The sequence below is a fragment of the Oncorhynchus keta genome, chromosome 30, assembly GCF_023373465.1.
Source record: "Oncorhynchus keta strain PuntledgeMale-10-30-2019 chromosome 30, Oket_V2, whole genome shotgun sequence".
Taxonomy (NCBI): domain Eukaryota; kingdom Metazoa; phylum Chordata; class Actinopteri; order Salmoniformes; family Salmonidae; genus Oncorhynchus; species Oncorhynchus keta.
Window position 1 is genome coordinate 44,346,984 of NC_068450.1, and position 24,739 is coordinate 44,371,722.

Consider the following 24,739-nt stretch of genomic DNA (forward strand, 5'->3'; position numbering starts at 1 on the left):
ATGACTAGCGATTTGGGGTTTAATTTACTCCCACATGGATGAGGTAATCAGGATGGTCCTAGATATGTCAAATAACACATGCGCGTATACAAACACACAGAAATAGACATTGGCACACATACACCACACACAACAAACACACAAACACTTAGACAAAGACATTATGCACAAAGAAAATCACAGACACCGTCATTTTTACTAGCCTTGACGACTTGATTACTTTTGGCCAGAGCCTACAAGGTTTTAACATTCGATCAGCCATCGCTACCTGTACGTCCAAATCTGAACCTACAGGCACCCACAGAAACACAAAAAAAAAAGTTTTTTTTCCAAGGCTTTCCAAACATAATTAAGGTTCTCTATTCAAATTTTTCATCCCTTCCCTTTGCTGAAGCCCTCGGTGAATAGCCCAACTTCACATTCATCTCAGTGCAATGAGAAATTATCATAATGATCGTAATTGCTCCAGTCAAACAATGAGACAAGGACAGAATCACGGATGATAGAAATTAAGACAAATGAGTCTGGGCTGTCTTTATTGAGCAAGGAGCACAGCAAGTTGTTACAACACCTCAGCTGATTCTGTGTCTTGTGTGGTGTGTGTGTGTATGAGAGAGAGTGTGTCCTTGGAGCCAAACCACCAAGTATTACTCTGTTTCAGCCGTGGACTATCTTTAATGTTGTCCACTCGCCCTGTGGTGTTAAAACCAGTCTGCTGTTGAGCACCGGGCAATATAGTGACATGCTAGTGCTTTAGGCTCGTACCAAAACACCCACATAGGATACAGGTTACCTACACGTTTGCTCAATATCCACATGTTTAGTGGGTAGTGTAATCATGGGTAGCTTAATTGGTGCTTCCTTGCAAGCAATTTAGCCAATAAGCCGAGTCAGCACTGAGCAAAACCGGGCTCCCTGGGGCTCTCACTCAATCAGTGAGGCCCGATGCCACTTCCTGATTCCTCGGCAGCACCTGAATGTACAGGTGTCTATGAAAAAGCATGTATTGGATTACTCTCTTACAGTGATAGTGCGGGAGTAGGGGAGTTGTAGGGTTGGGGGCTAGAGTTTTGTGGGAGGGAAGAGTCTATTGGTTGCCAATTATACCCGAGGTGAGTTAAGAGGATTAGAGACCGTGGCTGAGTCCCAAATGGCACCCTATCATCTATATAGTGCACCACTTTTGACAAAGACCCTGGTAAAAAGTATTACACTATATAGGGAACAGGGTGCTATTTGAGATGCAAGCACAGACAGAAACGGATCCACCTGGGCAGCTCTCCCTTCAAGCCTCCGGGCCCCTCCTCTGCCCTCATTCCCCCCCAGCCCAGGGCCTAATCTACACACAGGTGTTAGAAGAAGAGAAGCCAGGTTGGGCCTTCAGTCTGGCTTCCGCTGGGAGGCCCACACCTGGCTGTGTGTCTGGCTACAGAGGAACTGTGGAAGTTAAGATCTAGGAGTTTTCATTGAGATTGATAATTACTTGTGTGCTGCAGCTGTGGACATGTGGGCAGAATTGAAACAAACCCAACCTTCACTTACGTTGTGATGCAGTCAGAATTCCCCTTTTTACACTTGGTAGTCATTTTTTACAGTAGAATACATGTTTCTGACTCATATCGATGCCACATAGGCTGTTTTCTAAATGAGTAGTTTTTTTAGGCGCAGTTGCTCTTTAAAAGATTCCTCATTATCTTTCACAATTAGTGGGCTCAGCGATGTGCTGAACAACGTAAACTGTGAGGACAAGTACCTGAAGGATTTGATTCTCTCCCTCCCTCCTTGTTTCTATGTCTCTCCCACTCTCCCCTTACCTACAGGTGGAAATGTTACATTCCAGTGCTTATCAAACCATCAGACTGTTTACCCAGCTGTGTGTGGATTATATCCTCCTATAACCCTGCATGTCCTCAGATATCATTCATATATGATCATACACACCAAATTCTATCTATTTCTCTTTCAGGAAAAGAAAAGGCTTCATTTTCCTATTTCCATTAATGGAATGCAAATAATAAGGTTGTGGGTGGAAAGAAAGAAAAACAGATTATTATCTTGTGCTGCTTTTTTGTCACTGCGTAAATGGCTTGCATGGTCTCCTGTGCCTGGGCTATTCCAGAGTGTATCAATCAGTGTGGCAGAGATTTGAAATGCATGAAATGAGCAGGGCCAATCAGCAGTTTTTTTTTCTCCAAATAGAGAGGGTCAGCAGAAATGCTACTCGGCAACACGGCTTCTCATTCCCCCCAACCATGCAGAAAAGGACAAGGTCCAATTGATAGACTAAGGCCATCTGTTTGCTAGTTAAATCTTTCCATTTTCATTGCAATTATATTAATATCTACACCGAGATACTACATCCTGAATAATATAAAGATGGCCACTAGTAATTATCTAAGGTGTTTTATTTATTATAATATAACGGGCTTGTCGGTTGTGTTTTAGAGGGTTAATCAACATTAGCATGTGTTAAATTAGTAAATACGAACGATGTGCTACACTTATTTTGGCCAACGGATTCACAGTAAACTGGAAGTGGTAAAAAGGTAGAAACAACACTTATATTGTTATCCACTCATCTGAATTTTGAGGTTACACCGATAATAAATAGCATTAAAAACAATCATATTTAATCGGGACTAATCAAGTGAGGCTCCTACCAACATTAGCAAGAATACACAACTTTGCAATTATCTGAAATAATTGGTGTAAACAGTTACCTTGAGTGGATGTGTGTAACATGATAACGTAAAACAATGCATTAACTTATAGAGCCTGACGGATCACATAATATCGATAGATGATTAACAGACAAATACAAACACTGTGATTAAAGAAACGTAGGAGGTTATTTGTTTTCATCGAGTCAATACAAATAGGCAAACAATAAGAAAAGATATAAATAAATATGAAACATAGAGGCCTTCCTCAATAGTGAATATTTAATCTGTGTGACATGTAAGATTGAGCGATATACTGTTTATACCGTATAGCAGGGTATAATGGGTTGGGGGCACCCCCGCCACTCAAGGAAACTGCTTATAACTATTAAGTATAACTATTAAGATTACGTTAAGTATAACTATAAGAAATCTAAGATGTGTCAAATAAATGATATCAAGCTCAGGGATCCAGCTATGATTTTGGTTTGCTAACTTGCTAGTTAAGTGGCTAGATGTAAAGATCAAGCTTCTTGGGTTACAGCAGAGACATTCAATCCGATACTGGATTTCCATTGACCCGGGTTTACTCGACAGAAGCAATGTCGCAAAAAAATGCGTCTTGGAAACGGCTGATAGGAGAGATTTTCTAAAGATCAAAAACATTTTCATCCATTAGACAGGGGTGGATTTAAACGTTTTACAATTCCCTTTATTGTGACAAATGATGGAAACAATGTTTTCCAAATAAATTACGATTACTGAATAATTGTGAAGGTACACGGGGCCTGTGATGTTAACACATAACTCTGAAGCTCCTATCCACATTTCATTTTAAATTCCAACTGCCTGCTAAATCTATTTTTCAACTATAAAAAGAAAGTTTCTTTGCAGGATCATTGTCCTGACGTTCAAAAACGTCTGAAATGTTTGGCCTTGCTTTTCTGGTTGGCTGGATGCAAGTTTCACCAACCAATTATTTCAGATCCAGAGGAGAGCACATTTCACAATGGCACGGACCGTGACGATATGTGCAAGCACATAATATTTATTAGAATATGGCAAATATTAGTCAATTCTTGTATTCTATGCTGGCTTTTGTGGGCTACCTGAGACATGAAACCAATAGGTGGTAGGGCAAACAGACTGTCACCTATTTATTAGCGCACAATTTTCCTAAATGGATAATGGAAACACCTTTTAGGTGTGAAGTCATTACATCCACGTCCAGCTGTTTTTAATCGACACAAGATTGTTATATGAAAACATTGTAGGAGGCAATTATCTAATTCATTTTCAATGTGAATGTTCTAAATGTCGACAAGTTAATGGAAACATACAGTACTGTGCGTTCAGAAAGTATTCAGACTGTTTCCACATTTTGTTACGTTACAGCCTTATTCTAAAATGGATTAAATATATATATTACATTTTCTCAGCAATTACCAGTGGTGTAAAGTACTAAAGTAAAACTACTTTAAAGTACTACTTAAGGAGTTTTTGGGGTATCTGTACTTTACAATTTACATTTTTGACAAATTTTACATTTACTTCACTACATTCCTAAAGAAAAGAATGTACTTTTTACTCCATACATTTTTCCCTGACACCAAAAAGTACTTGTTACATTTTGAATGCTTAGCTGGACAAGAAAATAGTCCAATTCACGCACTTCAAGAGAACATCCCTGGTCATCCCTACATCCCTACTGCCTCTGATCTGACGGACTCACTAAACACAAATGCTTCGCTTGGAAATGATGTGTTGGAGTGTGCCCCTGGCTATCCCTAAAAAAATAATACAATTATCCAGTCTGGTTTGCTTAATTTAGGAATGTGAAGTGATTTATACTTTTACTTTTGATACTTAAGTATATTTAAAACCAAATACTTTAAGACTTTTACTCAAGTAGGATTTTACTCGGTGACATTCACTTTTCAAGTAGGATTTTACTCTGTGACTTTCATTTTCTATTAAGGTATCTTTCCTTCTACTCAAGAATGACAATTGGGTACTTTTTCCACCACTGGCATTCTACACACAATAACTCAATGACCAAGCAAAAATATTGTTTTGCAAAATCAGAAATACCTTATTTACATAAGTATTCAGACCCTTTAATATGAGACTCGAAATTGAGCCAGGTACATCCTGTTTCCATTGATTATCATTGAGATGTTTCTACAACTTGAATGGAGTCCACCTGTGGTAAATTCAATTGATTGGACATGATTTGGAAAAGGCACACACCTGTCTATATAAGGTCCCACAGTTGACAGTGCATGTCAGAGCAAAAACCAAACAATGATAAGGAAGGAATTGTCCGTAGAGCTCCAACACAGAGTTGTGTTGAGGCACAGATCTGGGGAAGAGTACCAAAACATTTTTGCAGCATTATTGCAGCATTTAAGGTTCTTAAATTGAAGAAACTAAGCCACCAGGGGGAGAGGAGGGCCTTGGTTAGGGAGGTGACCAAGAACCCGATGGTCACTCTGACATAGCGCTACAGTTCCTCTGTGGATTTGGGAGAACCTTCTCTGCAGCATTCCACCAAGCAGGCCTTTATGGTAGAGTGACCAGACGAAAGCCACTCCTCAGTAAAAGGCACTGGACAGCCCGCTTGGAATTAGCCAGAAGGCACCTAAAGACTCTCAAACCATGATAAATAACATTCTCTGGTCTGATGAAACCAAGATTGAACCCTGTGGCCTGAATGCCAAGGAAACCTGGCACCATCCCTACGGTGAAGCATGGTAGCATCATCATGCTGTGGGGATGTTTTTCAGTGGCAGAGACTAGGAGGGACTGGGAGACTAGTCAGGATCAAGGCAAAGATGAGCGGAGCAAAGTACAAAGAGATCCTTGATGAAAACCTGCTCCAGAGCACTCAGGACCTCAGACTGGGGTGAAGGTTCACCTTCCAACAGGACAACGACGCTAAGCACATAGCCTAGACAACGCAGGAGTGATTTCAAGACAAGTCTCTGGATGACCTTGAGAGGCCCAGCCAGAACTTGGACTTGAACCTGATCAAACATCTCTAGAGACCTGAAAATATCTGTGCAGTGACGCTCCCCATCCAACCAGACAGAGCTTGAGATGATCTGCAGAAAATAATCGGTGGAACAGTAGTGGAGAGGGTAGCAAGTTTTAAGTTCCTCAGGAGGCTGAAGAAATTCAGCTTGTCACCAAAAGCACTCACAAACTTCTACAGATGCACAATCGAGAGCATCCTGGCGGGCTGTATCACCGCCTGGTACGGCAACTGCTCCGCCCTCCAGAGGGTAGTGAGGTCTGCACAACGCATCACCGGGGGCAAACTACCTGCCCTCCAGGACACCTACACCACCCGATGTTACAGGAAGGCCATAAAGATCATCAAGGACATCAACCACCCGAGCCACTGCCTGTTCACCCCGCTATCATCCAGAAGGCGAGGTCAGTACAGGTGCATCAAAGCTGGGACCGAGAGACTGAAAAACAGCTTCTATCTCAAGGCCATCAGACTGTTAAACAGCCACCACTAACATTGAGTGGCTGCTGCCAACACACTGACACTGACACTGACTCAACTCCAGCCACTTTAATAATGGGAATTGATGGGAAATAATGTAAATATATCACTAGCCACTTTAAACAATGCTACCTTATATAATGTTACTTACCCTACATTATTAATCTCATATGCATACGTATATACTGTACTCTATATCATCGACTGCATCCTTATGTAATACATGTATCACTAGCCACTTTAACTATGCCACTTTGTTTACATACTCATCTCATATGTATATACTGTACTCGATACCATCTACTGTATCTTGCCTATGCTGCTCTGTACCATCACTCATTCATATATCCTTATGTACATATTCTTTATCCCCTTACACTGTGTATAAGACAGTAGTTTTGGAATTGTTAGTTAGATTACTTGTTGGTTATTACTGCATTGTCGGAACTAGAAGCACAAGCATTTCGCTACACTCGCATTAACATCTGCTAACCATGTGTATGTGACAAATACAATTGGATTTGATTTGAAATTCAGCAAATGCAGGTGTGCCAAACTTGTAGCGTCACACCCAAGAAGACTCTGTGCTTTAATCACTGTCAAAGGTGCTTCAACAAAGTGCTGAGTAAAGGTTGTGATACCGTTTTTCATTTTTAATAAATTAACACATTTCGATAACAAAACAGTTTTTGCTTTGTCATTATGGGGTATTGAGGATTCAAAAAAAATGTTTGAATAAGGCTGTAACATAACAATATGTGGAAAAGTCAAGGGGTCTGAATACTTTCCGAAGGCACTGTACCTATTGAGAGAAGGTGCCCACAAATTCTGCCAATAAAACAAAAAACTGATCTTGAGCACATGGACAAAGTCCTTCAGACGGGCAAGACAATAACATGTTCATCAGCCCCATCTAAATGCACAGGCTGGTTTGTTTTCAATCAATTATTATGCCATTGTTAGGTCAGAAAACCCCTTGGCTGTCCTCTCTCACACTAGCTATTTATTTATTTTTACCTTTATTTAACTAGGCAAGTCAGTTAAGGACAAATTCTTATTTTCAATGACGGCCTAGGAACAGTGGATTAACTGCCTTGTTCAGGGGCAGAACGATAGATTTGTACCTTGTCAGCTCGGGGATTTGATCTTGCAACCTTTCAGTTACTATTCCAACGTTCTATCCACTAGGCTACCAGCCTACTGTACACACAAATATTTGTGCCGTATTCAAATGTCAGCCAAAGAAGTCCGCAGCAGTGACGGATGGCAAATGGAAAAGGAATTACAATGATTTGACTAGTACACTTGAAAAGACTCGTGTTAACTACGCATGGAGAATGGTGCCCGGCACCCAAAGTGAGGGCATCATCTTTAATCGGTGGGTAATTTATTGACTCCCATTTACACCGCCCCGTAATATGAGTGATCAAGGCCCCCATCCGTAAAAATGCAATAAACCAGGGAAGTGTTTTGTGAACAAAAGCAAATAACAAAGTCCACACATCATTATGTTGCCTTCATAAACTATTAGAATGGCTCCAAATGGTGGGGTGGATGGGTGGGAGCAACAATGGATGCCAAATAGAGCCGTCGGTTCATAAGCCATTAGGATGAGTAAATGGTAGAGGGGGAAGGGGGTCACAATGCCTGCCAAATGGGGACTCGGGTTCAAGTTGTGGTTAAGCATGTCAAACATGGAGACACTAAAGTGGCTGACACTTCATCACATGGCTATTTTCAATGATAAAAATTACTCCCTGCCTGTGTCGCAAATGGAACCTTATTCCCTATATAGAGCACTCATTTTTACCAGAGCCCTTAGGGAATAGGGTGTCATTTTGGACACACCATCCATCTTCCCCCCCACAGAACAACAAACTAACTAAATAGATAGTGCCGAGTATATAAATAGCCCAAGAAAGCCATCCAAGGAGCAATAATAAATAATATGGCACACTGTTCTAGCTAATTCATTAATGCCACGTCTAGAATAATCCATCCGTGTACAGACACCACCAGGCCATGGTTTGATGCCCTTTGTATAGATTAAATAATTAGAGGTCTGCCCACTACCATCGTTTTCCAAAATAATTCATTAAGAGACTGATCCGACTGCTCCGGGGTGAAGTTGAAGTATCCCCTAGATACAGATCTAGGATCAGCTTCCCCTACCCCAATCCTCACCTTAACCATAGGATCAGCATCTAAGGGTAACTTCACCGATCAGTCACGAAAAACACCACCTAGCTGCTGTAAGTGTATCGATCTTCACATGAGATCACCAATCTCCCTGCTGTGTAAAATTATTTGGCGCGGTGAAGGTGGGGGGGGGTTCAAACCGTCCTGAATTCATACAAGATTGTCTCAAATGCACAAGGAAACAACACTCGTCCGTCAAGGTGAATAAAGCTGTGTGATACCCAAACACCATGCAAGTGCCTTATAAGCGGGTGGCTCTGTTTTCATTACGTTTTCAGAGAATACCGAATAGAATTGAGACGGAAAAGACAAAGACGGATGCAATTAAGCGTCGCGCTTGTTGTTTCACTCAATTGACTTTTGAAGTGCGAAGTCGGGTATTATCATACTGATACAGGGAACATGTGTGGAGATGTAGGGGAGTCGGAGATGTGGTACGTTCATTGTGTTTCCACTCCTACCTTGTCACAACACAACTGATTGTCTGAAACGCATTAAGAAGGAAATCAATTCCACAAATTCCATTTTAACAAGGCACACCTGTTAACTGAAGTGCATTCCAGGTGACTACCTCATGAAGCTAGTTTACAGAATGCCAAGAGTGTGCAAAGCTGTCATCGAGTCAAAGGGTGGCTACTTTGAAGAATCTCAAATATAGAAAATATTTTGGTTACTTCATGATTCCATATGTGTTACTTCATAGTGTTGATGTCTTCACTATTATTCTACAATGTAGAAAATAGTAGGTGTGGTCAAACTTTTGACTGGTACTGTACATCTAACTACAGTAGAGTGTTTTGTGATGCAGCAGGTACCACTATACTGTACAGTGATGTAAGGAAATAGCAGCCTTGTGAGGATTAGATGCACTACAGTGTGATGAGAGGGAGGACAATAGGAAAGCCCACCTCTCTCTTTTTTCTCTGTTGTCTGTGCTCGCTCGTCTCTCCCTCTCTGCTTCTCTCTCCATCTGCCCCTCTGTCTCTTTCTTTCTCTCTCTCCCCCTCTCCCCTCTTTTCCCATCTCGGAGTGAATGGGCGCAGGGTGGCTTCACTGCACGCAGGCAGAAGTTCCACAAAATCCGGTGGAGGTCCAGGGGCCAGGCACAGAGAGAGAGGGAGAAAAGGGAGGAGTGAAACACAGCTTTCTCCTCTCCTCTCTCTACTGCAGAGGGGAGGGAAAGAGCAGCTCTGTCCACAGACTATAGAGCTGGCAAGGAAAAACTTTGAATTAGGGCTACAGTTATCAAAATCCAGAAAAGAGCTGTTAAATTGTACATCCACCTAAAACGGAATCAATGCCCACACATTCCACAAAATGGAGTGTAAACTGAGCTGCACTTCCTAACCTCCTGACAAATGTCTGACCACATTAGAGATACATATTTCCCACAGATCACACAGACCCACAAAGAATTTGAAAACAAATCAAACATTGATAAACTGTCATTTCTGTGAAATACTACAGTGTGCAATCACAGCAGCAAGACTTGTGGCCCGTTGCCATGAGAAAAGGGCCACCAAATTGTTGTGCTTTGACCCCTAAAACCATTAGGATGATCAATTCCATTCTAATAAGAAAACATCTGGAACAAAGGCCCCTAATAGCAGACAGATGCTGGGTAAAGTGGGATAATTAGGGTTGGGCTGAGAGATGCTGACTAATGCAGGCAATTTTGGAAATGCACTGTCAATCCCTAAAACAAAACACACTGAATATTTGATATATATTTCATATCTCTCTTCAATTAATTATGACAGAGTGATATCAGTAATGGCTGTGGGTGAGTGCGAGAGTGTGAGTATGCGGATGCCACACAGAGACAGAGAGAGAATACTACTGTGTCAAGGTTTGCTAAGACAAATGCTGATTAGAGCAGCATCAAAATTGGTCAATTAAGGGGGGAAAGCTGCTTTCAGGTAATATTTCATCTTATTAAATAAGGTATAAATTAATCTTCAGGAATGTGAGGTGTTCGTGGCTTTTAATGATTGTGTGTGCGTGTGGATGGTAGAGAAAGATAGAGATACACTTTCATTTATGGACATAGATACAGTACACTTACCATTCAGACATTCATGTGACATAGAGACCATTGTGTGTCCTTGTGCACGGCACGTCTTTCAGGCCTATACACCATTGATTAGAAAAGCTTAACAAAAGCAGTCCAGAGTCCACCTCCTAAAAGTCAATGCGAGAGGCAGACAATTAAGGCCCAAGCATACAAAAGGAAGAATAGAGGATAGGCAGCAGGAAAACTTGGTAATTCACTGGCTATACAAGTCTTTGGTACTCATTAATACATAGAATTTACCTGAAGCATGCGGTGTAGTATACCGTCAGTATACCGTCAGTATACCGTCAGTATACCGTCAGCTTCTCAGAGAAACCCCATTTGTATTACCGCGAACCATTCATTATATTTCATGTGAATACCTCGAGGAAATCCTCTCTCCCTCAAAGACGCCCTTTTTCAATGTTGATACAAGTATGCCTTTTCTTCTCCCACATAACAGACGTAATGTTCTCTTGCTTTCGTGTTCTAGTATTTTAAATCATGATTCAAGGTAACACAACATCTCAATTCACCTGTGAGAAATAGAAGAGAGAATAGCACGTCTATCCCTACTCAGACACTCAACGGCGAAGTTAGAGGTCACACTGACGAGACTTTACCACAACGATCTTCATTCAATGTGATGTGTAACCTGTGCAGCTTTGCCTGTATTTTGCCATATTATGCATTTTTTGGATGGGTGTACAAATATGGCAAACCGTTTCAGTCATTCATTAACTTTGCTCTAATTCCTGGAAAATCAGGCTCCCTTGAGAGGTACTTCTGTTTAAAAGGGGAGGTATCTGAATACCAAAAGAGACGCATTAGCATAGAATAGACAGTTTGGGGAATAGGAGGAAATAGCAAGTTTGACAGCAGCAGCAGACAGCAACAGATATGACAGAACACTGTTCCACAGAGAACATGACAATGTTGGTAAAGAAGCCTCCCAACTAACAGTAATTGGTTTTAAAATAATAGAATTCATTATCGTTATGGAGGCTTGTTCAGAACTGCAAACAGAGGGGGGAAACATTTCCCTAGAGGCCTGGGCTGAACTGCTTAACCAAAAACCAGGAGATGAAAGGAGCGATTCAAAGGACAATTTTGGTTTGTTTTTATCAGGATAAGCTTTTGAGATGTTGCTGTTATGCTCGGCAACAAGATTTTTCGTCTTAATTTTTTGGTGTAAATGCTAGCCTATACCTGACACTGAGCCCCTAGAGGGGACTTACAAAACAATTTGGCAAACACCATGATATAGCATGATTCATAGGAGACTAAACGCTCAATGTGATTGATGTCCATTTACCTGCTAAGTCTATATCCCACATCAAGGGCATCGCCATTTCATGAAACACTTAAATAACCTTATGGGCAATATTCAGTAATTGGTTCCCATTCTAAAGAAATGCTTTTATACGTTTTTGACACCAACTGGTGAAGTATTATGACGGCCCTATTCTGTCTGTCAAGCGTCGACCGAAAAAGACAAGATGGATATTTTTAAGTTTTTTAACTCGTTTTTTTTTTATTCCATTTGGCACAGAAAACAGAATTGCCATATGGCTGTGTTTTAAAAATGTATGTGGCATGATGGTGGTGGGCACCTGAGCAGAGGGGGGCTTTGTCGGGTGAGGCGGCATCTGCGCCGTTGTGTCCCCGTTTGAGGAGAAACACATGACATCCACAAACAAGCCTGCTGCCAGGCTACGCCAGCCTTACCTACCCCGCCTATTGCACGGCTCTACTACACACTCATAGGTGGCTCTGAATCAGTCCTGTATTCATTTATTTTTACATTTATTTAGCCAGGAAAGTCAGTTAAGAACCAATTCTTATTTAAAATTACGGCCTACCAAAAGGAAAAAAGGCCTCCTGCGGGGATGGGATAAAAAATAATAATAATAAAACAAAATATATTAATATAGGACTAAACACACATCACGACAAGAGAGACATAAAGTCAGAAAACAACGTAGCAACGCAGCAACACATGACAACACACCATGGTAGAAACACAACATGACAACAACATGGTAGCAGCAGAAAACATGTAACAAATATTATTGGCCAATATCAGGAGCCTCAAAACCCACAAACAGACAGATGAATGGAGGGATAGATAGATTTGATTAATTGATTAGATAGATAGATACTACAGATAGATAGATATACACCACAGAGAGACAGATAGAAATAGAGTAGTGCCCTCTGCCATGCTGTGCCAGCCACATCTCCACTACACTCGTGTGACACTGAATTAGTCCTGTATCAGGAACATTCACCACCCAAACACAGAGCGGAACAGATAGAGATGCATAGAGATGACAGAAGCTATGTGCCCAGAAAAACATAGCTTGATCAGGGGTCTCAATACCCAGATACAGGGATTCAATGGAATGGATTTTGAGGTGGATATAGAGACATGAGATTTTGAGTTGTGCAGCTATGAGAACACTAACATGTTTTTTATAGTGAGGAGTGTGTTTTCTTCATTCGTCACACCGGCGCCACAGATAAATTATTCAGGTAACGATTACATAAATGTCTGGTCAATATGTGGGGCCTTGTCGATAACAGGCGAGGTTGTGTTACGTTGAGCTTTCTCACTGTCGTGCCATTGTGTTTGAGACTTGTGAGGCTTAAGAACAAAAGCAGAGCAGAACATATCGGTCTGCAATGTTAAGAGGCCATCTTGGTTGTGGAGTTTTCAGAGAAAAAATTAAGCGGTGAAGAATCTGTTTTCTTGTTGTTTTTTTCCAACTGCAAAGTGAGGCTGATCGGTGTATCGATCGGTGAAAGATGGATCCATTTGAATGCTGTTGAGGCGTTTCACACTTATTCTCCTTTTTAAAGATCAGACAACCTCTTACAAATGGCATAAGGGAGCCAGACATAGTGGTGCGGGGGTGTGTGTGTGTGTGTGTGTGTGTGTGTGTGTGTGTGTGTGTGTGTGTGTGTGTGTGTGTAGGCTGCTAGGTAGAACAAAACCAATTCCATAGCAACATTGTGACTTTTCCCATACCCTTTTCCTCTCTTTTGCACCATGGAGAGTTCCATAGACTTCTATTGCCATCTTGCGGCAACCTCCAGTACTTCACCTCAGAGACAGAAAGCGGTTGATGCTGCTGACCACCATCAACACTCGAAAGGGGAATAAATATCTAAATACAGTATTTATAGCAAAGGCGAGCGATACAGACAATACGTCGTCGGCATGCGTACACAGACAGAGGCCAATGTGAAAGTATCTTTGTCATAATTCAAAACGGAGCTGACAGAGGGCTGCCGTGCTTCCAGATCTTAGGAAACCTTGCCAAATGTTATTTTAAAAGGATTTCGCTACACCCGCAATAACATCTGCTAAACACATGTGCATGTTACCAATATTTGATTTGAAAAATACCTCTAATGTCAAAACAGTGTACTGTTTCGTCTTGGTAAGTACGCCTGAAAGTTATGCAGAAGGGCGGACTCCCAGCTCTTCAGGCTCTCTTGCTCGGCGGACGACACAAAGGGAGAAGTCGTAAAACTTCAAAGCGGACATTTTAACTGTGCGACCCATCTCTCTCGGGTGCCCTTAAAAAGGGAAAACTGCAAAGGAAGAAATTATAGCGCTGAGTCACCCAGCCTTGATCAGATCACCGATCATTACAGGCAACCGGGGAACTGCCTGGGAATCAGTGGAAGCAGTGCTGTTGATGAGGCGATTATGGGGCTTACTTACTACTTCCTCTGCGGATGGTATGACAGCAGTGGAGCATGTTGGAGGAGACTGGAAGGGAATAGGCAAGGTACACCTTGCTAGAGATGTGCCGGGTGGGCTTATTGACTACGGCGGGGGCAAATAAGGGGAGCTCCAAAAAGAGTTTGGAGGGGTTAAGAGGGGAGATTATGATATATCAGTCAGCATAGCTGTGGCTCTTTCCACCTCCACCTTTTTCCACCCCCGAGCTGGAGTGACTTTGGTTTATCCCAGAAATGTCCTTATAACTTATGAACTGATGCCTCTGCGTCGGTGAGTCAAACAAACAACAACTAAGAGTCTCTCTAGGATGACGTAAAGTATCTACTTCTGGTGGAAAGTAGCTACCTCCTCCTCCACGCAATTGGCTGGACTCACTGGTGAAATCAACAGATGTTTTGAACTGCTGCCCAGTGCACAAGCACACATGTGCACACACGCACTCCTGTGACCGCTGCCTGCGGTCGAAGGCAAAGCCAAATATGCACCGCCATGGTGGAGTTGTACTGAATTTGGCATGGGCAAGAGAGCATCACGGGAGGGGATGGAGTCAGGCAAGGTTAGGGAAAGGACTACTCAGTTGTCACACACCGACAATACATACACACCGACACACACACACACACACACACCGACACACACACACACACACAGGAGACGTGATATACTAAGAGAGACATCTCTAGTAATCACCCACCACCTTGCATAAAAAAGACATGGCCGTAAAACACAAAACAAATAACTTACTAAATATAAACATATGTGGCGGGGGAGGGAAGGAGCCAATCCTTCCCTTCACCGGGGGGCACCAACTGAATCAAGCCTGTCCAAACGACCATAAAAAGCGAAGGGGTACAGTGAATTTCACAGCTGTGTGAACAGTTAAAGCAGAGGAGGCCAGGGATGCTGTGGTGGAATCGCAGACAGAGACGAGTTGTAAAAATATGCCATAAAGTTTATGGAGCCTAATGCAGCCTGCAGGAGCACCCTGTGGAGCCGGCGTGCCGTGTAGTGTGTTAGAGAGAGCCGTGGGGGAGATGAACCACTGAGCGCGTAGGCAGTGTTCACCCAGCCCCATTACTGACAGCCCCAATATCACACACACACACACACACACACACACACACACACACACACACACACACACACACACACACACACACACACACACACACACACACACACACACACACACACACACACACAGGCAAGCAGGCTTGCCAAACACACACAGAAAAAGCAGGCACAAGCAGGCACATACACACACACACTTGTTTTTTTCTGTGTTTCTGTCTCAATATAGTCTTGCTCTCTCCCTCTATCTTTGGCTCTGGCTCTTTCTCTCCATTCCGCTTCTCCTTAATATCCAAATCTGAGAGGAGAGGACATGTTCAAGGCATGATGTTGCTGCAGGGCCAATGACAGTGCTGCCTACAAACACAAGGACAAGGTCATCAAAACACACACACACACACACTCCATATGCTTTCAATATCAGCATACCATGTCCACTCCAGACGCCCTTTCATGTTCCCTTCAAAATAATGAGATCCAGCTCTCTACCTTTGAAAGCACGAAGCCTGATTGTCTCTCTTCCTTTGAAAAGAGATGTACTTTGCCTTCAGAAAGTATTCATACCCCTTCACTTATTCCACCTTCTGTTGTGTTACAGCCTGAATTGATTTTTTAAAAACAGGGAAACATGTTAGACATTTTTTGCAAATGTACTGAAAGTGAAATACATAAATATCTCATTAACATAAGTATATACCCCTGAGTCAATACATGTTAGAATCAAATTTGGCAGTGATTACAGATGTGAGTCTTTCTGGGTAAGTCTCTAAGAGCTTTGCACACCTGGATTGTACAATATTTGCACATTATTATTATTTTAATTCTTAAAGCTCTGTCAAGTTGGTTGTTGATCATTGCCGGACAGCCATTTTCAAGTCTTCAAGTCAGACTGAACCAGGTTTTCCTCTAGGATTTTGCCTGTGCTTTGCTCATTTCCGTTTCTTTTCATCCTAAAAAAAACTCCCTAGTTCTTGCCGATGACAAGCATACCCATAAAATTATGCCGCCACTACCATGCTTTAAAAGATGAGCACTCAGTGGTACTCTGTGATGTGTTGTTTTGGAATTGCCCCAAACATAACTCTTTGTATTCAGGACAAAAATAATAATATATTTGACGCAATTTTTTGCAGTTTTACTTTAGTGTCTTATTGCAAACAAGGTGCAAGTTTAAAAAAAATATATATATTCTGTACAGGCTTCCTTCTTTTCACTTAGGTTGGTATTGTGGAGTAACTACAATGTTGTTGATCCTTCCTCAGTTTTGTCCTATAACAGCCATTTAAAAACAGAGTTTAAGTCACCATTGGACCCATGGTGAAATCCCTGAGGGGTTTCCTTCCTCTCCGGCAACTGTGATAGGAAAGACACCTGCATCTTTGTAGTGACTGGGTGTATTGCTACACCATCCAAAGTGTAATTAAGAACTTCACCATGCGCAAAGGGATATTCAATGTCTGCTTTTTTATTTGTACCCCACCAATAGGTGCCCTTCTGTGCGAGGCATTGGAAAACACCCCTGGTCTTTTGTGGTTGAATCTGTGTTTAAAATTCACTGCTTGATCTGAATCTGAAACGATTGAGGGACCTTACAGATAATTGTATGTGTGGGGTACAGAGCTCAGGTAATCATTAAACACATTTTTTTCACAGTGTGTCCATGCAACTTATTGTGACTTGTTAAGCACAGTTTTACTCCCAAATGTATTTAAGCTTGCCATAACAAAGGGGTTGAATACTTATAAACTCAAGACATTTCAGCTTCTAATTTTTTATTAATTTGTAAAACATAATTCCACTTTGACATTATGGGTTATTACGTGTAGGCCAGTGACACCAAATCTCAATTTAATGGGGGAAAAAAGTCAAGGTGTGCGAATACTTTCTGAAGGCACTGTATTTAGTATAATGCAGTGGTGGGGAGAGGAGAGTATAGATGAGAGAACAGGGTTAAGGAGAGAAAAGAAGAGGCACTTAAAAGAAAAGGGACTTCTCCGCTTTTCCTCTGCAGTGGGAGTTAGGGAGTGTGTTCACTCAGATTCACTCAGAGGTTCCTCCCACGAGTTACACTGCTACCTACCACAGCTCAGAAATCATGTTCTATATTTGTTGCACTTTACCTCTCCCACAGTTGCACTCATCTTACGACCAAGGTGGGCGTTTGAAGACAGGAACATTTCAGTTGAATCTAGTGAAAGGTTAGCCAAGCCACGCATGGAAAATAATCTTGGAGAAATGCTGCAAATATGTTGCAAACAATAGTATTGTAATAGTGTAGCAGTAATACAGTATACAACACTAGAATAGAGTGCATTCGGAACGTATTCAGCCCCCTTGCCTTTTTCCACATTATCTTATGTTACAGCCTTATTCTAAAATTGATTAAATACATTTTCTTCCTCATCAATATACACACAATATCCTAGAATGACAAAGCGAAAAAAAACAGAAATACCTTACTTATGTAAGTATTCAGACCCTTTGCCATGAGACTGTGAATAGAGCATCCTGTTTCCATTGATCGTCCTTGAGATGTTTCTATAACTTGATTGGAGTCCACCTGTGATAAATTCAATTGATTGGACATGATTTGGAAAGGCACATACTGTACCTGTCTATATAAGGTCTCACAGTTGACAGTGCATATTAGAGCAAAAACCAAGCCATGAGGTCGAACGAATTGTACATAGAGCTCAGAGACAGGATTGAACTAGCTGTGCAATTATGCTCCCCATCCAACCAGACAGAGAGGATCTGCAGAGAAGAATGGGAGAAACAACCCAAATACAGGTGTGCCAAGCTTGTAGCGTCATACCCAAGAAGACTCAAGTCTTTAATCGATGCCAAAAGTGCTTCAACAAAGTACTGAGTTAAGGGTCTTAGGTAAATGTTATATTTCAGTAAAAAAAATAAAAATAATTAATACATTTGCAAACATTTCTAAAAACCTGTTTTTGCTTTGTCATTATTGGGTATTGTGTGTAGATTGAGGGGGAAAAAAATAAATTTAATCCATTTTAGAATAGAAAGGTCATGGGGTCTGAATAATTTCTGAATGTACTGTACATTGGAAGAATAAACAGGCACTGAATTATTTGTTTTTTTGTTTGGTTGAAACATCCAACTTGGAGTGACAGAACAGCTACAATGCCATGTATACAAGAGAGGAAGTTAATAAATAGCATGTCTCGTCAAGAAGCAGAAACGCAAACTCCTGCACAATGCTGTTTAATTCAATTCATGAGCACTATATTTAAATCCCTTTGCTCTCTCAAAACCAATATGCTGCCGAATTGCGACAGACTCAACAGACGTAGAAATAACCTAGAAAAAGGTCTCTGAATTGTATAAAGCATGAATCAATCAGATCTACACTTGACATTTCTGAATTAGAGTTGGACTGGAAGACATTCAAATTGTATGCCAAAAGGTGTCTGCGTACCAAGTTTCTATATTGAAGTATTAATAAAGGGCTCGGGGGAAGAGCGAGGGGACAAATGAAAATTAATATTGTTTTACTGTCAATCCATGCTGAGCCCTGGGAAACTTGAATATGATTGATGGCCTAGCGCACAACACAAACACCACTGATCTACAGACTCAATATAGGCCTAATGGCGCTGCATTGCTGATGTTATAGCAGGGAATCATAGGCGTATAGACAGTTCAATATGGCTTGAAGAAGATAGATGTGTTGTTTGTAATGACTGAAATGATCCCAGTGGTTCCCAAACTTTTTATAGTCCCGTACCCCTTCAAACATTCGACCTCCAGCTTGGTACCCCCTCTAGCACCAGGGTTGTTGTTGTTTTTTGGCCATCATTGTCAGCCTGCAGCACACACACATAATACGATGCATTTATTTAACTTAAGAATGACTGAGTTGTCACTACCTGGCTCTTATAGGACCAGGGCACAAATAATAATATAATAAAAATCAAGAATTTTGCTCTTTATTTAACCATTTTACATATAAAACTGTATTTGTTCATGGAAAATTGGAAATAACTCACCACAGGTTAATGAGAAGGCTGCGCTTGAAAGGATACACATAACTCTGCAATGTTGGGTTGAATCGGAGAGACTCTCAGTCGTAAATCGTTTTCCACACAGTCTGTACCTATATTTAGTTTTCATGCAGCGAGGTCCGAGAATCCACTCTCACATAGGTACGTGGTTGCAAAGGGCATCAGGGCACCTTTATTTAACTAGGCAAGTCAGTTAAGAACAAATTCTGATTTTCGATGACGGCCTAGGAACAGTGGATTAACTGCCTGTTCAGGGGCAGAACGACAGATTTGTACCTGGTCAGCTCAGGGGTTTGAACTTGCAACCTTCCGGTTACTAGTCCAACGCTCTAGCCACTAGGCTACCCTGCCGCCCAGATTAAATTAAATTGTCACAGAACCACTTGTTGCAATTCCGATGAGGCTCTCGTGATCAGATATCGGTAACTGGATTGGAGGCAGGGCATGAAAGGGATAACGAATCCAGTTGTTTGTGTCGTACATTTCGGAAAAGTACCTGCGTAATTGCGTACCCAACTCACTCAGGTGCTTCGCTTTATCACAATTGACATTGTCCGTAAGATTGAGTTCATTTGCACACAAAAAAATCATACAATGATGGAAAGACCTGTGGGTTGTCCTTGTTAGAGCTCCAACTTCTTAATCATAGCCTCAATTTTGTCCCACACATTGAATATAGTTGCGAAGATTCCCTGTAATCCTAGATTCAGATCAAAGAAAAAAACTAGAAAAAACATCACCCAGATAGGCCAGTTGTGTGAAAATGATGGTCAGTAAAGAAAACCTTATGCTCGTCTCTCAATTTAAAAAAAAAAGTTTCAATACTTTTCCCCTTGATAACCAGCGCACTTCTGTATGTTGTAAAATAGTTACATGGTCGCTGCCCATATCATTGCATAGTGCAGGAAATACACGAGAGTTCAGAGGCCTTGCTTTAACAAAGTTAACAATTTTCACTGTAGTGTACAAAAAGTCTTTCAAGCTGTCAAGCATTCCTTTGGCAGCAAGAGCCTCTCGGTTGATGCTGCAGCGTACCCAAGTGGCGTCAGGAGCAACTGCTTGCACGCGCGTTACCACTCCACGATGTCTCGCTGTCATGGCTTTTGCGTCATCAGTACAGATACCAACATGAGCAGCAGCTACATTTGGCTACATACAGACCGTTAGTGGAATTCCCACGAGAGAGTAAAGGTTAATGTGATTGGATGTTAATTATTTGACTACACTACCTGTATTTGACATTGTATTGTTATTTCGCAGAACACGAGATGGTTTAATTTTATTTTTGGTAGTGAAACAAGGCTACTCAAGCAAGAAATAAACCTCACCCAAATGTTGGAAAATATAAATGGACTGTTTGAAAACATGAAGAATAAAATAAAAATAAATGTTTTAACGTGAATCACATTTCTATTTGGTGTATCCCCGACGGCATTGCGCGTACCCCCTGTTCGGGAATACCTGCAGTATGCCGGATGCGCATCCCCTGACTCTTCGTGAGTAGATAATCAAAATATCACCTCAACAGGTCAAATATAAAACATAAAAGTCATACACAATACATTTGGAAAAGCACATGGCAGTCCCCTTGGAGTTTGCCAAAAGGCACTTAAAGGACCCTCAGACCATGAGAAACAAGATTCTCTGGTCTGATTAAACCAAGAGACAACAGTCTATGATTAGGGTGGATGGAGTCTTTGACAATTTTTAGGGCCTTCCTCTGACACCGCCTACTATAGAGGTCCTGGATGGCAGGAAGCTTGGCCTGGTGATGTACTGGGCCGTACGCACTACCCTCTGTAGTGCCTTGGGGTCGGAGGCTGAGTATTTGCCATACCAGGCAGTGTTGCAACCTGTCAGGATGCTCTCGATGGTGCAGCTGTAAAACCTTTTGAGGATCTGAGGACCCATGCCAAATCTTTTCAGCCTCTTGAGGGGGAATAGGTTGTGTCGTGCCCTCTTCACAACTGTTTTGGTGTGCTTGGACCATGTTAGTTTGTTGGTGATGTGGACACCAAGGAACTTGTAGCTCTCAACCTGCTCCACCACAGCCCCGTCAAAGAGAATGGGGGTGTGCGCGGTCCTCCTTTTCCTGTAGTAGACAATCATCTCCTTTGTCCTGATCACGTTGAGGGAGAGGTTGTTGTCCTTGAACCACACGGTCAGGTCTCTGACCGCCTGTCTCATCGTTGTCGGTGATCATTGTTGTGTCATCAGCAAACTTAATGATGATGTTGGAGTCGTGCATGGCCGTGCAGTCATGAGTGAACAGGGAGTATAGGAGGGGACTGAGCACGCACCCCTGAGAGACCCCCCATGTTGATGGTGAGCACGGCGGATGTTTTGTTACATACTCGTATCACCTTGGTGCAGCCCATCAGGAAGTCCAGGATCCATTTGCAGAGGGAGGTGTTAAGTCCCAGGGTCCTTAGCTTAGTGATGAGCTTTGAGGGCACTATGGGTTTGAACGCTGAGCTGTAGTCGATGAACAGCATTCTCCCATAGGTGTTCCTTTTGTCCAGGTGTGAAAGAGCAGTTTGGTGTGCAATAAAGATTCCGTCATCTGTGGATCTGTTGGTGCGGTATATGCAAATTGGAGTGGGTCTAGGGTTTCTGGGATAATTGTGTTAATGTGAAACAAAAATTAGTATTTTCAGACGTGTGGGGCTTGGAAGGAAGAGGGGATGAGGGAGGGTGGTATTGGTTTCATTCAGATTTTTTTTTTTACAAAAGGCCCACCAAAAAACATTGCTGCTGGTAGCGAGGAAGGGTAGTGAGTGAAATAAGTGGCGGCAGTTGTTGCTCCCTCTAACTCTGTCTTTGCAGCCATCCCTCCTTCTATCCATCGAGGCCTCAAACAGGCCTTAAACACAATGAGCAGGAGTACATCAGGTGACGAAAAGCCTTGGAGTGTGTGCCGCGCTAGATATGGCATTGGCCAATTAAATGAGTGGAACAGGCAAAACAAATGCCAAGGTTATCGATTTGCCTGGGCATACAGCCTTCCTCTGGAATACACAGAAACAAAGAGGCGGAATCAGGAGAGAAGCATAACATTTCAGCTTAAATCAGAATTGTTCCAAGTGCCTCTCCTCAAACATTGGAACAAAAGACGCTAGAAAGCATTGGCCATTCTCCGTGTTCAATGGCACCTACCTCAAAGTGTCTGAGCACTCTCAATAAATAGATACTGTGCGTTCTCAAATGCAGGATAATTAATTGAATACCATTTCATTAAAAGGTTACATGTTAAAAGATTCAAGTTCATGGAAGAATAATCTGTTAAATTGTATCATACACTCAATACACTCAAGCCAATGCCAATCATTAAATCTGCTGTCTGCAATATTTTTTATGTCCTGTTCTTCCTACATTCATTGAATGTCCTTCGCCTCTACTTTTGGGGGAAAACTAACTACTCTCTCCAATCACTTCAAAGCTCTATTCTGTCACTAAACTGTTCTAGCGCTCCCTGGGGAGGTCTTGTCAGCCGATACATACAGCTCACTTTCACACCACTAAAAGAGGTCATCCTTAAAAACCGGCTTCGGCCATTTTATACAAGTGAAGAGGTTAGGCTTGCGTCCCAAGTGTGAGCCAGATGTAATTCATTTTTTAAACAACAAGCTTTGTCCATTACTCTGGCAGACAAAAAAAACATGATTCTCTGAAATAGACCCATTCAGCCATCACCAATCCAACAGACTCCAGTCCCCAAGGTCTGAGGTGTTTTAGGCTCCCTCCTCCCCATCTGTCCCCCTTTCTCACCCCTTTACATATTGTAGGCTGACCAGTATGTTATCTTGGAAATGTGCTCAGTCTCAGGGAGGGCCGCTCATATGGATATCGATCTCCTCCAGTTGATCAGATCAGCTCCTAAAGGGCCGGGTGTGTAACCCCTTAAAATCCATCTCTCTGGAAACAGCGGTACTGGGGACTTCAAGAGCTGCATTCCGACTGGGGCTGCCTTGCCCCTGCTTGCGTGTAACTGGTGGTTCGCAGGCAGCTCGCACTACCGCACCACAGGACCAATTGAAACACTGTTGTTCCAAGCGTGGCAGTTGAGTTGTGATGTAAATCATCCTTGTTGTAAAAAGAGACGACCTATGAGGTCATCAAGCTGGTCGATAGATGCTAGAACTGCAACCAGCCTGTCTGTCCATCTGCCTGTCTATTTACCAGTCTAGTTTGCCTGCAGACAACTTGACAGTCAGCTACTTTGTGGTCCTCATCTTCCACCGCTAGCTCGATCAACAAGGTGTAAAGGCAGATGAGACACACTCAGCAGTGGCAGAGGTGAATATGGACACACTGGCCAGACTGAATTAGAGGCAATTCACACCACCCGCTCCTCCGCCTCCCATCGCGCCCCTACCCGGGGAAGGTGCCAGAGAGATTTCATGGCTGAGACAGAGGAATAAGTATTGCAGGCTCCCTACAGACCCCACAGTACATTCAGTTCCCCCAGCCCTCCCAACCACCCCGACTGCACAAGGATCCCTCAGAGGCGCCGCAATGACAGTGTGAAAATGGAATCTTCCAGCCCAATCTGAGGCTAACCATAGCCACACCAGGCAAACTGAGCTAAACTCCTCTCTTGACTGGTTCTTTAGGTTCTGAGTGGAGCTTTTTAGTCTCTTCAGACTGACAGCTCCCTGCTTTCTCAGTGTTAGCTCTGTGTTAGCCTGCTCCACGAGGCACTGATGTGAGTCTGACTGAGGGAGAGGTTAAAGGTCAGAGACTTCAGGGGAAATGTTACTATCATCCTCAGATTTTTGAGAAACTTCTTCAAAGTGAGAGCTGTCTGAGTGGCACACTGAGACAGTTCAAAACTTCAAACTAGGCCTTTGCTGCTCTCGGATAAACAATCTTTGTACACCTCTATCCTCCGTACAATGAAGTCTGTTCCTGCTAATCAAGACAACATATTTCGGTTCATAACCATGTCTTAAATAATCTACTTTTGCAACAGAAATACCCTGGAAACAAAATAACAGTTTGTCAAAGAATCAACACAAAAAACATCTGTCTGTAGAGCGAGTCAAAAAACAATAAGTTTTGTCTGGGCCCATCAGTAGACCACAGACCAGGTCTTCTTCATCCAAAATGGCACCCTAATCACTAGATAATGCACTAGATTTAACCAGGGCCCATAGGGGTCTCAGATGTATTCCACTACATAGGGAAAATGGTGTCATTTGGGACCCAGCCCAGGTCACAGTGTACTGGTTGGTTTACCTTGTCCTCATTCTCTCTAAGCCTCTGGGCCTCCTTAATCCTGAAGGAGGCTTATGAAAGCAATAAAACGCCATTAAAGGTGACAATTCACACTAGCAAAAAGCAATAAGAGAGCTTTTTTCCCCAAAAGCCCTGCCCCCCAAAAACGGAATGCCTTCTCACAATAGGCAATAGGGCTTTACGTTGTGAGAAATTGCCAGAGCAGATCTGCAATTACCGTAT

At 42.3% G+C, this 24,739-nt stretch overlaps 1 protein-coding gene across 7 annotated transcripts in view; it reads right to left on the reverse strand.

Moving 5' to 3' along the window:
• LOC118363647 (protein diaphanous homolog 2-like) overlaps positions 1–24,739 on the reverse strand; it is a 605,757-nt gene that overhangs the window by 537,027 nt on the left and 43,991 nt on the right. The gene's annotated exons all lie outside the window — the stretch shown is intronic.